This window comes from Varroa jacobsoni, unplaced genomic scaffold, assembly GCF_002532875.2.
Source record: "Varroa jacobsoni isolate VJ856 unplaced genomic scaffold, vjacob_1.0 scaffold_81, whole genome shotgun sequence".
NCBI lineage: Eukaryota > Metazoa > Arthropoda > Arachnida > Mesostigmata > Varroidae > Varroa > Varroa jacobsoni.
The window spans coordinates 32,742-47,516 of NW_019212983.1; positions in this window are offsets into that span (position 1 = coordinate 32,742).

Consider the following 14,775-nt stretch of genomic DNA (forward strand, 5'->3'; position numbering starts at 1 on the left):
TGCTCTTAATAATTAAGGGGTTTGGTTTGTCCACGACTAAATACGTTTTTCCCTCGGAAACTAGAAGGATCTTTTAGTTGGTGCCATTTAGAGATCATTGCCCCCGGCGAAGCCATTATCTCCTCCATGTGTGCCAAGGCATCTCCTCGCGAAAACATAGCTGGACCTACGAACAAACGTATCAATAACAAAATAAGATTGATCTTTTCGGCGACTCAATTATGACGCAAACATAGGGAAAGAGTAAATCAGACACTGAACATCGAGACAATCGTTCTCGGCCAGACGAATCGGTAGACTTAGGTCTACTATTGCGATATTAACAGATTTAAATTGTTAAATAAGCCATAAACAGACGTATTGTTCGACTTCACTGCACAGGGTTGCTCCAGAATGGCAAAATAGGATAGCATACCATAGTTAACTTGAGAACTTAAGTTATACCTCAGCAAAAGCTATACTCGCCTCTTGTCTAAGGAACTGCTATTCTTCACACACTGAAGAAGGCTGAATTTTATAAGTACTAATAAAAACAAACTAACTACGAGTCCTGAATCATTTATCTAATTCACGTTCGTTGCGAAACGAAAGAACTTCTGTAGAATATATTGGGCCCATTGTGGGGCTTTCTATAACATGCTAACCATGATAAATACGCTATGCACAATCTGCGACAATCCTCGATGACGGCACTGCCACTCAGAGTGATTCGTATGCAGAGGGTCACATAGCTTTTGTCTTCCAATGTCAGCAGATTGCTCTGAGTATGCAGCCTATTTAAAAAAATGCAGCACCTTTTCCGCTGAGAAAAGCAAAGTAGAATGATGCTCCCAAATAGGGCACAAACATATATTTTATTTACAAACATACATATGCTGTAACATAATCATAATTAGTATCGTAACCGCCTCGAAACATGTTACGTTACCCGGAAGATGCTTCGTTGCTCCGTTCGCAAAGATTCTAAAAAAAGGACGCACACATGAACCACTTCATATAAACGGTTTTTCTGAAGTGTGCAGGGTCCATATTTTGACAACGGCCAACAACTGTTAAAAGACTGATAACGAAGGTATTTGTATATTGACTGCTAAGCTGTGAAATAGATTATAAAGTATTGTATTGGAATAATACCATATGAACAGATCGGCCACAGCAGAAATTCGAGGAACAATTGATAGACCGATAGCTAATTTAATGTGTTTTGTGTACTTTTTGTATTTGCAGGCGCGTACGTACGAGTCCAGTTGCAGACAAAAACGACGAATGTTCCCCGCATCGCACGAACCCTATCCAAAAATCAAGCAACTGCTCCACATACTACACTATAGTATCTGCTGGGTGAATTTAACTAAATTGTAGCATGCGTTTAAATAAGGCTACCTTTAGGAGTGCGATGATCATTATGTTTGTTGCAAAACTTCGATTTTTTATTGCTCGGAATTACCAGGACCGAGTGGCGACAGCCGTCTCATTGCGCGCTGTGGCCAATTGCATCTACTGGACATATCTGTAACACCCATTCGTAAATATATTTTATAGCTTTCCTGCGTATTTTTGCATTAGATGCTGCCTCGGACTATGCTGTTATGTTGTTGTTGTCAGTCAAATACGAACCCAGTTCAAATGTCATCAAGGTAAACCTGAGTTTAATCGTATTTTGATCGTTTCGTTCCTAGTCCATACTGCCTTTTTAATCCGCTGCAGTAACTCCTTCGATCAGCTTCAATACATCGTCTTTCTGATTAGCTTAATTCATGTAACCCACAATATTGTTTTAGTTATTTTGCTCGGTTTGCTGTACTTCAACAAATAGACTGTATCGCCGGTCTAGCCCGCTTCGTTTACTCAGTTGCCCATTGTGGCACGCTCATGCCGAGGACTTGAAAAAAGAAGGCTCACTAAACTGGAAATGTAGCCTGAAAGCGATGTAAAAACATTAACGCATTTGGGGATTTTGTTCCTCAAATTTTCGATCTTCAAGTGAAAAATTATAAAGATGCTTGATATTTTCTAAATAATTGTTTTATCTATCGTTTTAACTTCGCAAAAATCATCCGATAAGCTTGCGAAATAGTATATGCACACTGAATGTTCCTATTGATGTCAAATAATGAATGTAAAGATAACCCGTTTTGCTGGAGTGATCCGAGGCTTAAGCCAGGAACGTCTTCAAGCTCAACCCCGGAAGGGAGCTGTCGGAAACTAAGGTGGAGTTTCTCATTTATATTGAAACTAGAAGGGCCAAATGCCAAAAGAATGTTGACAGCTTATGAAAATCATGTTCGAAGTAATGGTAGCGTAATTAAATAGTACATACATTCTTACGATGCTGAAACAATAGGTAAAGAATAAACGGGGGAAAATAAAATAACTTATTATTTACATAATTACGCGTGTAACCGTTCAGCTTACTGAGCTGGCCATGAACTTACTAGCTCGGTGCGCCCATTCTGTATAGACTTGGGCATAATAGAACTGTACGCAGACAAATAAAAAAAAATCCCTTTTAGACACAAAGATGATTTGACGGCACAAGCGATAAAGTCACATAAATCATATATGATACATAAACTAGCTCGAAAGACGAATGTCCAGCGTTTGCAAGTCACTTCCTATCAATTCGACCCACATGGGGGATTGAAGTATTGCACGCGACTATTTCTTTGAAATCGACTACCATTGATTACGGACATCCTTCCTTAACATATTCGAGCTCACTTAGACTATTGCATAGACTCATACTATAATAGAATAGATCAAATGTAATAGGCCGAGCCGCTGTTACAGCTGCAGGATTGAATATGCGTTTTGGAGACTGCACGCTAGCTAAACAGCGGAGCTAAACAACTACTGTGTTGGCAAGTTTGTAGGACGGCACCTGCGAAGATACTGGGGCCCTCGTGACGTCCAGAGACAAAGCCCGGTCCTTTGCAGTTAACGATATAGCTGTAAGGACACTTTTCCTTGTCCTTCGTAGCGGCTAGGAGCTTCGTCGCCCTCAGATCTGTTTATCAAAATCGGTAGTTGACGTTAATGAAATCAATCTTCGCTTGAATTAGTTATGCATCTCGCTTTAAACGGGTATTGCGTCCATAAGTTCAAGTCGCATCCGCTAACTTTGAATGAACACCTTGTTTTATAAACGAGATAGGTTTCGAGTTATTTTCGAGTCTCCGTTAGCGCATGTAGTAGTTTATATTGAGTTATGTTCAAACGGACCTTGAACCTTCGTCCCCATGGATTCAAGTCTGCTCCTATAGGAAGGTAGCGACATGCTATAGTTCTTGAATATGTTCCCCAGTCGAGTCCAATGGCGTCACTTTTTTGCAGGCCCTCCAAGTGTCGGGGAACCAACGAAATACTCTTTGCGGGACTGTGTATCGTTTAGAAAAATTAAAAGAGCAACAAATGCATATTGTTCTAATGCAATAAACTACATGATTCCGCCGAAGTTTGAAAAGAATGATAAAATTCAGAAACGTTTTTAGTCGATCTCCATTTTCTTTGACTATACACAGACACTGGTTTGATATAGGCCTGCATAAGTTATATATTCAGGCATGTGCAATTGGATCATAAAGAAACTTTCAATATCTTAGAAGATGAGGACAAAGAATACACTATTTTTGCTTTAAGAGAAAATAGAGATTGACCCAAGCTTTCTACGCTGGCAGAAAGCGTCTTCAGTCAGCATTGGTTTCTCTTCCACGATGCCTTTTCTGCTAGCATTTACATTAGAGGACAATATGCTCTATGGTTGAAATGATATCAGATCTTTAGATATTGAAACAAAATCATATAAATGCTACACGTAGGCTAAAGCGGATGCAGCTAGTATGAATAATGTTATAATTCCTAAATAAATATGCTTTAGATCGACATACAAAGGGACACCTGAAGTCAAATAATTCAAAGAAGTATTTCAACCGCAGCGTTGTCGTCAATAGCGCTTGGTGGGGTACTAGGGGTTATGTTCTAGGAACAAGCTAAAGTCAGTGAACGATAATGCGCGACTGCGAAATACGAAGAAGCGGCATAATCTCTGTATTCGAATTCACTGGAATCTGCTAACGCGGCCATTTGGTAACAGTTGACAGTGCCGCTGGTGCGGTACGACTGCTACTTCGACCTGCATAAAACACGCAGGATGAGGAACCTGCGCCCTCAACCACGCATGGTAATCTCAAAATCGAGGAAGGTAACTTGTTTCCCAGCCTACGGGTTTAAAGATCTAATCAAAAAGAAAACACATCGTTATTAACAGTATTGTAAATGGACTATGGCTTTTGGTTCGAGTCAGTCAAGCTGAGTGTGAGATGCTGTTCGACCGCGCGCGGAATTTCTTATAGCGTTTTGTCTATCGTCGGAGACATCTCTAGAATTGTCTCTCTTTCTGCAACGAAGCCACATTGCAAGCACCAGCAGGAAGTCAAGGGTAGTTGAGAATGCGGCCACCGCCATTGCTATAACCCTCATACATATAAAACAATAATAACTGCCTTAATGAGCAGGCTCCCCCGGGGGTTCACGCCTCACTAGTAATGACTATGACAAACAACGACAAGTTTGATAAATGTAATAAATAAAGTAAGGCGTAGAGTAAATTTGTAAGGCGCGAGTCTTAGCAAACAACACGTGGTATTATATGCTTCAATCACTGATATTAGGCTTGCCGCAGATTCCTCAAACCCCATCTGCCAATTTTTTTTTGCTCTGAATTGACTTTTTCAAACGGGGTACACCACTCGATTTGTGATCCTTATAACGGCATTATATGATCCAAGTGAAGCATAACATCTGCTAGGTTATTGCATTTTCCTTATACTATTATGTAATATACATCGAAATTTTATTTTACATTGCAAATGACTCAGCGAATGTCCGTACGCAACGCTTAGACAAATACTTTTCATGAAATGATTTATATTATCGCCTACGTAACAGCCTGAAACCTAAATATGCATTAAACACGGTATACCTGTTTGGGCCTACGTTCATTAACCTCGATTTATTCCGGAACCTTCCTCTTACAAAGTATACTGCCATTTACCGCAGCTAGACCATTAAACTTTCTTTTTCAGCCGTTTTAATGCGGCAATAAACAGTGCATGGTTCATCTTCGTGCTAAAATCTGAACTGTAATTCAACCGATGCCCTTGAATGGTTGGCTTTGCCCTGTCACCCTCATTAAAAATGTGTATACATTCTGTTTATTGCACCCATAGAGATATAGCGCCATAAATATATTTCGACTATTCCAAGGATTCAGCCCTTACAACCTGAATGTAACACTTGTTGTGGGGATTGCCGACAAGGATAGGCTTCGACCTAATAATAAGCTAAGGGGAGGGTATATACTCAAGGTTTGTTGCTATTAGAAATATAAAGTACACAGCCATTTAATCATGCTAGTGCTTGAAAAAGTTGATATACAGGTTGTGAATTTCAATTGATTAATAAATATACTAATGCGTGATAAACTAGCTGAATAATTTGCATAATTATCTGTGAAATAAACGCTCAGTGTGTGTACTACCTCCGAACAACTAGAAATATCAAAATGCCGCTGATCTCGCGGTTCATTTCTGCATATTCTATTCCTGAGATGACCGTGCTGCCGTGGTCGGTCGTAGGACGATGTTTAAATATATCCAAGCAATTTCCTTTATTTGAAACAAACTATGAAATGCGTAACAAGGACGCGCCGATATCTCAACACGAACCTTGCCAGAGACTAAGCAAGCAAACGATTACGAGATGCGAAAAAAGCGGAGGCCAACAAGAGACAGAGTTGATCGTTGAAAGAACTTCTGCCAGTCTTCGTCCGTCAAAAAATTTTATGGTTATCGTAAACTCTTTAGCGCTGCGATATTCCGCAGTATCCGTTGTAGGCTGGAGCGCCATGCATATCTGAGCAAATATCCGTTTACGTATCAGTCTGATATAGGAAGGATAATTAAAAATAACAGGCAACGGCAAGCATATTTAATACAAAAAATCCGAGATATTATGATATTCCTTTGCACTGATTATTTTTAGCCGACTTCAGATGAATTTAAAAAAGGTAAGGGCTAAAATGATCGATAATGATAAAACGCTGAAAAGACCTTGAACAGTTGGATTATGTACGCTTTTGACCTTAGCAAAATGAAAGAACAGTATCTTATACGGTTTTAATAAGCGCATGTAATATAATTTAGGGATTGCTAAAGTTCTTCTAACTCCTGTTGCTAGCGATCCATATGACTTCAAGCAGGAAGTTTATGATTAGTTTTGGATCAACGCAAAACGATGTGCTACCTATTTTTTTTTAGTCCTCTCGAGAATGCAGGAAGTCCCTGCACTGCACAGCCTCTGCAATAGCCTTTCTTCAGTCTAGAATGTTCTCACCCTGCAGCAGAGTAGCACATCTGCTTTTCTGTAGCATTCAGGGAACATGTTCGTTAGTAAAATGTAAATTATGCCATCTTTGTCAACCATTTAGCGTACTACTTCAGCAGTGACAAGGCAAAAACGAATCATATAAATGCTCATCTCTGACATAAAGGTATAATTGTAGCTGGTGCCTGTCTAGACGCATCAGAAATATAATGATAATTTTTAACCGTTGTCGTAGAGAGAGCTAAATTGGCTAGTACTACCTCCAACGGCTGACAAAAAAACTGACCTACCAATGGAAATATGAGAACGGATAAAGAACTAATGGAAGTATAAGAATATATTACTTGGAAAATCATTAAGAACGTGACAGTTATGTTCTTCAAACGGAACATTGCTAGATTACGTCCTGTAACGTCAAACAATACTTCTAACCAGATGACGCGTAACTTGACGTTTTGAGCTCACGTTATAATGTTATTATGTATTTGATCGACTGACCTCCCTTAGGGATGACGCATTATTCAGTTGAGGATATTCTCAATGTGAAAAGCCACAAAGGCGAGAAAACTGTCCCTGTTCCATTCGTTATAAATTCAGTAAACTAAGTCAGGATCATACGAGACGATACGGGAGAAAATCCGTTTCCTTGCACATAAACATCTACTCGGGCAATATTACTTCGTGTGACTCGCTAGCGCCTTAATAATATGTAGGATTATGCTTCATTGGAGTACCTGTGTGCTGCTTGAAATTTTCGGGATAGAAAGCTTTGCTCTGGAAGGCTATGATGCCTTTTCCAGACGATTCGCCCTTCATAGTCATACCATTTGCAGCCGTAGAGCCGGGCGTTCCTCGCAGTAAGCGCAATTCATAGAACAGCACTCGGTCACAACAAACGCCGATAACCAACAGGCGTCGTCCTTTCTGACTGACGCGATTGATGAAACCGTATTGCGGACGAATGTCCAAAGGCTCGTTTTGCGGATGACCGTCAACGTGTGCTGCTGGTCTTCATCTCCTCGACTCTAGCAAGCTACAATTCAAAGCTCGTCTACGCCTTGTCGCTTGACCCTGATCGACGTCATGCCGACCCAATCTAAACCGAAAGGAACGTAAAGTACACATACCATTCAATCGTGCATAAACGTGTCGAGCACGTGCCGCTAAGCAATGCTGTTGCCGAATTCGCATGTTACGGCCTGTAAACTATGCAGCGGTACCCGTTACTACATATCTATACGTATGCACTACACGGCTTGTGTAGAATTAGATGACGAAATTGTTTAACTATATAGTTGAGCGTACTGAAAGCAAATGAAGAACTATTGCGTTAATAGTGTAACTCGTTCAGTACTATCTATCTAGTGGATTGTGTTTCTGTTTTCATAATATGTATGATATGATGATTAGAGAAACTCGAAAATTGGGTGATTGCTTTTAGAAACAAGTTGTTTGATTGTTATTTAGGCGAACTCGATAAATTAGATTTGGCCTTGTCTCGAATGTGATTCGCACCTCAGAGTTGCCTTAACGATCTCTTCTGTGTGCTACTGTGTTGTGTCGTTGTGGGAACTGGGACTACGTACACTCGTTGGTCATCACTAACTCGCAGACGACTGCGATTCATGGTACCTCCGTAATACGAATGCCTTGCGATCTCTTCAGCTACCGTTCGCACGTAGCTAAGCTATCTGCTAGAAACTTGTCGGATATCTATCCAAAGTGGCTGATGTATGCGCGTTTCTATTTTTATATTTCTAATCCTATAGGGAATCGTCAAACATCAGTAAAATTCACCCTTCTTGAGCTATATCCGCACATTGACCTGTCGGTCTGACGCTTAATATCGGATTCTTATATATCTGCCTATTACAATAGAGGTTTTTTTTTTTATCAACACTTCAATGCATCTCCCAAAGTTTGAATCATGAACGATTAGTCGCTGAAGCTATACCAGGTATTTCTCATCAAAGTTAGCTTTTAAGCAAAAAGGCCGAAACTCTGCAAATGTGGCAAGATGAAAAAGCCTTTCGGTGAATCTCGGTATTTGCTTTCCATAAAATATAATATTCAATATAAAACTAAGACAAAACATTCTGGCTGTACGAACCATTTTCGGTGCTATACAATTACGAATGTAATAATTATATCGCTCAATTAGTAATGGTAGTACCAATTAGTAATGGTTAAAAATGGTGGACGCTAGTCCACCATTTTTAACTGAAACAATCATTATTCTGACACAACTATCGTTCAGAGTTAGATAATATCATATCAAAGACCTGCGTGACGACCATCATTCATCGATAAGATGTATACTATTACAAAAACGTATCAAAAAAACAGCAGCAGCGGTATGAAATAGTTATTCTAGGTTTGGCAAATAAGGCACACACTAGGTCTTTCCATCTTCCCTAGGACCAGCTCGTGAGAACGAGTTCCATGTAACTCAGGCGCCACATTTTCGACGAACGTTTGTTTGTTAAAACTATATCATTTGTGAAAATATAAAAATATTTATATGAAAAGCTGACAGGTTTTTTCCTGAAAACCCGAGGACATTGAAATAATTACATCGAACAGGTTCAGTCGTGTGGCGATGTTATTCTAAAGAGGGCTGCCATTTCTCTATTCGTTGTGCCCTTTGCAGTTATTCAGTCTGATGCATCACGCCGCAGCGTGAATGAGCACCTCTTTTCAAGATCTGTATTTTGACTTATCAGTGAAGATAACTCGATTGCTTAAAGTAATCAGATTACCTTAACTACGGCGAAATATATCTATGTTACAGCTGAGCCAATGTCGCATCAAGAATGCTAATTGCTCTGGCGGAAATGCACGTCAGACATTGAAAATAGGTGCGTGTTTATAAATACTCTTTTACCCAATTCCGTTTATGTTATCTGGCAGGAATATATTGATATATGGAGTGTATGCGAAGATCCCGCAGGCCTTCGTTCTGCAGCTAACTTCTGAATCCTTAGCAGACGGTGTCATCGCCCCCTTTCTCGTTTCAGGTAGCCGAGTAGATTGACATCGTCATAATCATCCCTACTGGCCAGTTGATCTGTAGTGGCAAACAGCCCTGATCGATGCCCCACTGTAGCTTTAACCTTTCGGATCTTTTTGGGGGGCTTAAATCATACAGAGCGCACGATTTTTTCACGTGGGCCGGCTAGAGAATCTGGACGAATAGGGAACCATCCGCTCGGGCGACTTAGGGCGCGTTGGACTTGCATACGCTGACCGGCGGCAAAAGTTAATTACCTGTTTGGTTTTTAAATTTCGATCGCCTGCCATTACGTATGCGTCTAGAGTAAAAAAAAATTGTTACATTCCTACGGTTGGGCCCTTTACTTGAGGCAAGCACTGTCTAGACAGAACCTATTGGTGCTGGGTACCACTGAAGATACAGCTTCAGTCACTGCCATTCGTACAACGATGAACTCGCCTGCCGCCGTACTTCTAGTTCGTACTTCTGCTAAATGAACCGCCGCTTTTCTGTGCATATAAGAAGGACTCATAGGTGTGGATTCTTCGGGCATCCTAAAGAAGTAGCTTTTCGGCAATAGTAAAACTGCAATGAATGTAAGGAAGTTAAGGTACCAGTGCAGACGCATTCGTCGATACTCATGTTGTTATAAAGTACTGTAATAGTTTTCGTTCTGATGACTGCAATAAAGTGGAGACAATAGATACTAAGCGACAAAAAGCTTACGTGACCCATTAAATTTTTTTGTCAAAAAACTACGATTTCAAATAAAAATTTACGTTGTTAGCCAAGTGCAACCAACAAATACAAGGCTCAAAAATTCAGCGAATACGATGTACTCTATTTTTGCTTAAAAAAAATTGACTTCGGCAGAAAGAACTCGCTGCTCCGTAACCCTCAGCAGCCACCTGTTGCACGGTGCTTGACCTGTGTAAAGCGTCAGGTCAACCTTCTTTCACAAATTCGATCAGGCGTCTGTCTTTTCTATAGACACCAGTATTAGCTACGTTTTGTTTGAAAGAAACATATGGCATTGTTAACTAGAGTATCCCTGATGATAGTACATTCTTAATTACGGGTCTATATCCGTGCACGATTTTAAATGTTAATTATACTATAAAGTCCCAATTGAAGCCTGCCTATCAAATTCTGCCGACTCAGTGGGACTGACAGCAGCGATTATTAAGTCAAAGTGTAAAAGAATTATATTCAGTTAACTATATATGCTTTGCTAAAGATTTCCGTAGGTTGTATAACAGTTTTAGTCCTTACATTAACGTAAAAACTGGAAACATCCGAGATGATTTGTAAATGACAGCTTTGTCCATTGTGTTTGGCAATCTTTCCTTCTTGTATACTTTCAACAAGGCCGATCATCCGGTTTATCTTTTATTTATGTGTTCCTTAATATTATTTAGTAATAGACTCCTGAGCATCATGTCGCCGTGTAAGTTTGCCATCCGAAATATATATATATATATAGTGGCCGGTCCGTTTTTGCAGCAAACCAATGTTGATTTTGAATGAATAAGACTGTCAAAATTTCAGAAATGTCCATATACACACATGCGATTCGCGTTACAGGATGTTTTCTATGTGTTTCTATGTCGTTGTTGTCAACGATGTGTTACGAAAGAACTTTGTTAGCATAACACGTAGTTCAGATAAAACGATACTGTCAACATAAGCGCCACACGTGTATAGTTGCGACGGTGGATCAGAATCGGCATGGATAATTACCTATAATACGTTATAAGTACGGTCATTACACAGGTTTCAGTGCGGTGGAGGAACGGAACTAACGCTCTTCCTATTCTTTTCACCTTCAAGAGTTTTGATTAATCCAACATAACATAGAGCATCGGCTTCTCTAGCTATATCCACAGCTTTCTAACAAAACGGAATATTCTCCCTTTCACTTTGTTTGATTAGACATTTCTCTCTCATGGTCTATAATACAGTCCAGCCACCAGTTCAGCCTACCATGTATTCAATTAATGTTTGTTCCGAAGTAAATAAATTGCCGCAGGCCCATTTGGCTAGATTATAAAAGTGTATCCCTTTTTTTTTTCACACTTCAATAACACCGATTGTTTTCAATAAATGGCGTTAAGCAAACTTCCGTTTATCGAGCCCCGTATTTCGTATATGTATGGCCTGTCTCAAAAGCTGATTGGCATTGTACATTAGTAGGCGATATATAAAATCACTGTTGATTTACGATAGTACTAGCCCAATAGCGTCACTGTTATACCTTTAAAATGATGATATAATGCCATAGAGTTAGTGTATGAAATAATATAGTTTGTTTTTTTCATTTCAGATCAAACTTGATAACAACGACGCACGCAAAATACTAAGAAATCATCTGTTAGTTGGGTAAGACGGTTGAATACTGGATTATTATAACGTACACCATTGTGATAACATATCCCGTATGGAAATAAATCTCCTGCTCCTTGAGAATCTGTGAAATGGAAACTGTTCAGGAGACCTTTAGCGTACCTTTTGTATATCCTATATCTATATATATATATATATATATATATATATATTGCACCTCTTGTGTGTATATATACGCAACAGACGAGTAATAAAACTATCTATTACATGCGGAGGATGAGCCAAATAGATCCACAGAACAAAGCGTGCGGTTGTGCAGTAAGGAACACCAGTAGTATTAATGCACTGCAGCCAGCGACTACCACGGTCATCGTAATACATATCTATGAGGAGCTGTGAGCGCGGTGTATCGAGAGGATCCGAATGAGTCCCGGTGAGCGAGTAGAACTACTGCCTGTTCCTGCTGTTCAGCTTTGGCGTTGCATCCGGCGGCAAGTCGCGTCTAGTCGAGTGAAGGAAGGCACCCCTATCTGAAGGCTACGAGTTATACATGGATGTCGTCTGTGTACATATAGTACTGCATCTCTTGATTGCCGACTCTATACGCTGTATTTGCTGTGGCTGGTCTTATGGGAGCCGCTCGGCGGCGGTGACACTTCGATGCTTCTCTTGAGCTACCTCTGCTATCGACCGAGTGCGAGAGAAGCCCAGTCAGCGAACCAGCCAAATAGGAAGAGAGAAAGCCAGCTAACCTACCTGACTGTTGGCCGACCATCTGTTCTTGCGCGGCTGCTCTATCCTGTTCAGATCAGACGAAACAACAACGGCAATTCGACCCTGCGGCTGCTGTCGCCGCTGCCGCCGCCGCCGCCGCCGCCGTCGCCGCCGCGCGTACCCAACGGGAGAACCGCGTGCAGAACACGGCACTAACATATGTTGCCTGCTGGCGCTCCAGCTCCCTGCCTGTCTGTCTGTCTGCCCTATCCCGCTCAACTGTGCGTATGCTGCATGTGTTTGTATACGAATGTATGTGTGCAGTTACGGATGGAGTCGAGCGAGCGAGCGAGCTCTCCTCAGACGCTTTTATCCTCCCTGTCGATGTTGTCGTCATTTCTATCCTTTGTCTGAGAACAAACCAAACCGAGCTGCCGCTGCGGCTGCTGTTACTCCTATCGAAGCTTCAAGGCAGCTGAATGAGAGGCGAGGCGATGGCCGACCAGCGATAATCGTTGCTTCTAAAAGATCCGTCGACGAAGCGAAGGCCTCTGCTGGTTGCCTCGATGGCCGCTGGATTGCATGACCGGCCATTTCAACTGCTCACGAACACTGGGTCCTAAATTGCCGCCATTCCTCACCGGTCTCTTCAGGTCTACTTGGTAATATAAATTCATACAGTCTCTAATGAGGTTTGTTCATTCCACAACTGGTTTTGATGCCAGAATAGTTAGCACAGTTCGACAACTAGGAAACGATTTATGGAATATGCGGTTGTTTTTCCATTGTCTCACAAAAGAGAGCGCGCTGTTCCATAATATGCAATTGTTCTTCAAGACACGTCCGTACGCCGAGATGTGCCACACCGTGCGTTGTGGCGTGCCCATAATTGCACCAACTGCTGTAGAGATATCTACGACCGTGGCATATGCTAGTTCATGCAGGGTCCAATAATATTTCAATGCAACAGCGACACTGTGGCTCGCTCAGATCCAACTTTTCGTGTACAGGGCACGGGTGTCCTGTATAAAGCACGTACAGGACGCGTATTCACAACTGGGAATTTAGACTCCGCGTGTGGTCATGGAGATGGACAAAAATAACAGTAGAAGGGAACAATAGGCGGGTCGGCACCGATCAACGATCCTATTAATCGTCGGAATCTCCAATCACCCGACCGTGTGGCGTTCTCGGCTTTTAACTTCTTTCGTTCTGCTTCTCTGCTACGCTAGTCGAGTTCCGCTTAAAGGGGCCGGCAAGCGGGTCACTGACAGAAAGTCAAGGTTTGACTGCTTGACATCCCTGTCCATCTGGACCTTGCCTAATGTATGTATGTTAATAGGTATCCGTAACCAGTTACCGAGCTACTCCACAGGGAACATTTATCAGCGAGCGCAACATCGAGCAAATGTAAGACTAAAAAGAGCAAAAAGAAGCCATCATGTATAATTCTACTACTGTTTCGTAAACCATTTAGCTGAGACATCTAAGAAGGGTAAAGCAGTTTATACTCGGATGTCAAAAACTGAATTGGTGCCCATTTTAATTGGAACTGATCCGATCTGATACACAAAGTGTTGTTCTATAGACCAATGGCCCATTGATAATTTCCAACAAGTTTTTATACGAAACATGCATATAGTGAAAGTTGGTTCTCCTCGTACAGTGAAGGCTGGTAGAGATTTCAAATACAGGGACAAACTTAAATTGCGAACGAGCAACTATGAGAGTAATAATAAAATGCCTATTCCGTAATAAAAACCCGGTTGCCTTGCCACATCTGACATTAACCAAATGCCAGCTTGAAGTAGCAACTTACTCGGCCATGTTCAAGTTTAGGCCACTAAGCATGCGGAAAATAAGAACAACGGGAGTCATAACGGATTAGCCGTGAGACCTGTATATACTTCAGTGGTCAGTGGTGAAACGAAATTTCACGATAGTCATTTTTGCTATACCATACGTGCATGCATTCGCACTGATCTGAAGACTCTAGCTGAGATGATGGATAGAACTTACATTTGTTTCTTATACATCTATGGCATAATTTATCCGAAGATTTCTCTAGAAGAGTAGTTAGGTTATGGGTGTCCTATTTTGCAATCCATGACACTTTTATATTCTATTTATACACATACATACATTGCTATAAATGTCCATTGAATGGCAAAGGTTGGATCGCTGTTCGCAGTAACAAACTCTAGGTCTTACGCCACAATAGCACTCGCGCATGCCAGAGTTATCTATAACCACGAAGAAAAAGTACGGTTCATCTTAAACGTAGCAATTTTATTAGCTTGAAGTTCATTAAGGTTTCCGGCGAGGCCAACAAACGAACCAGG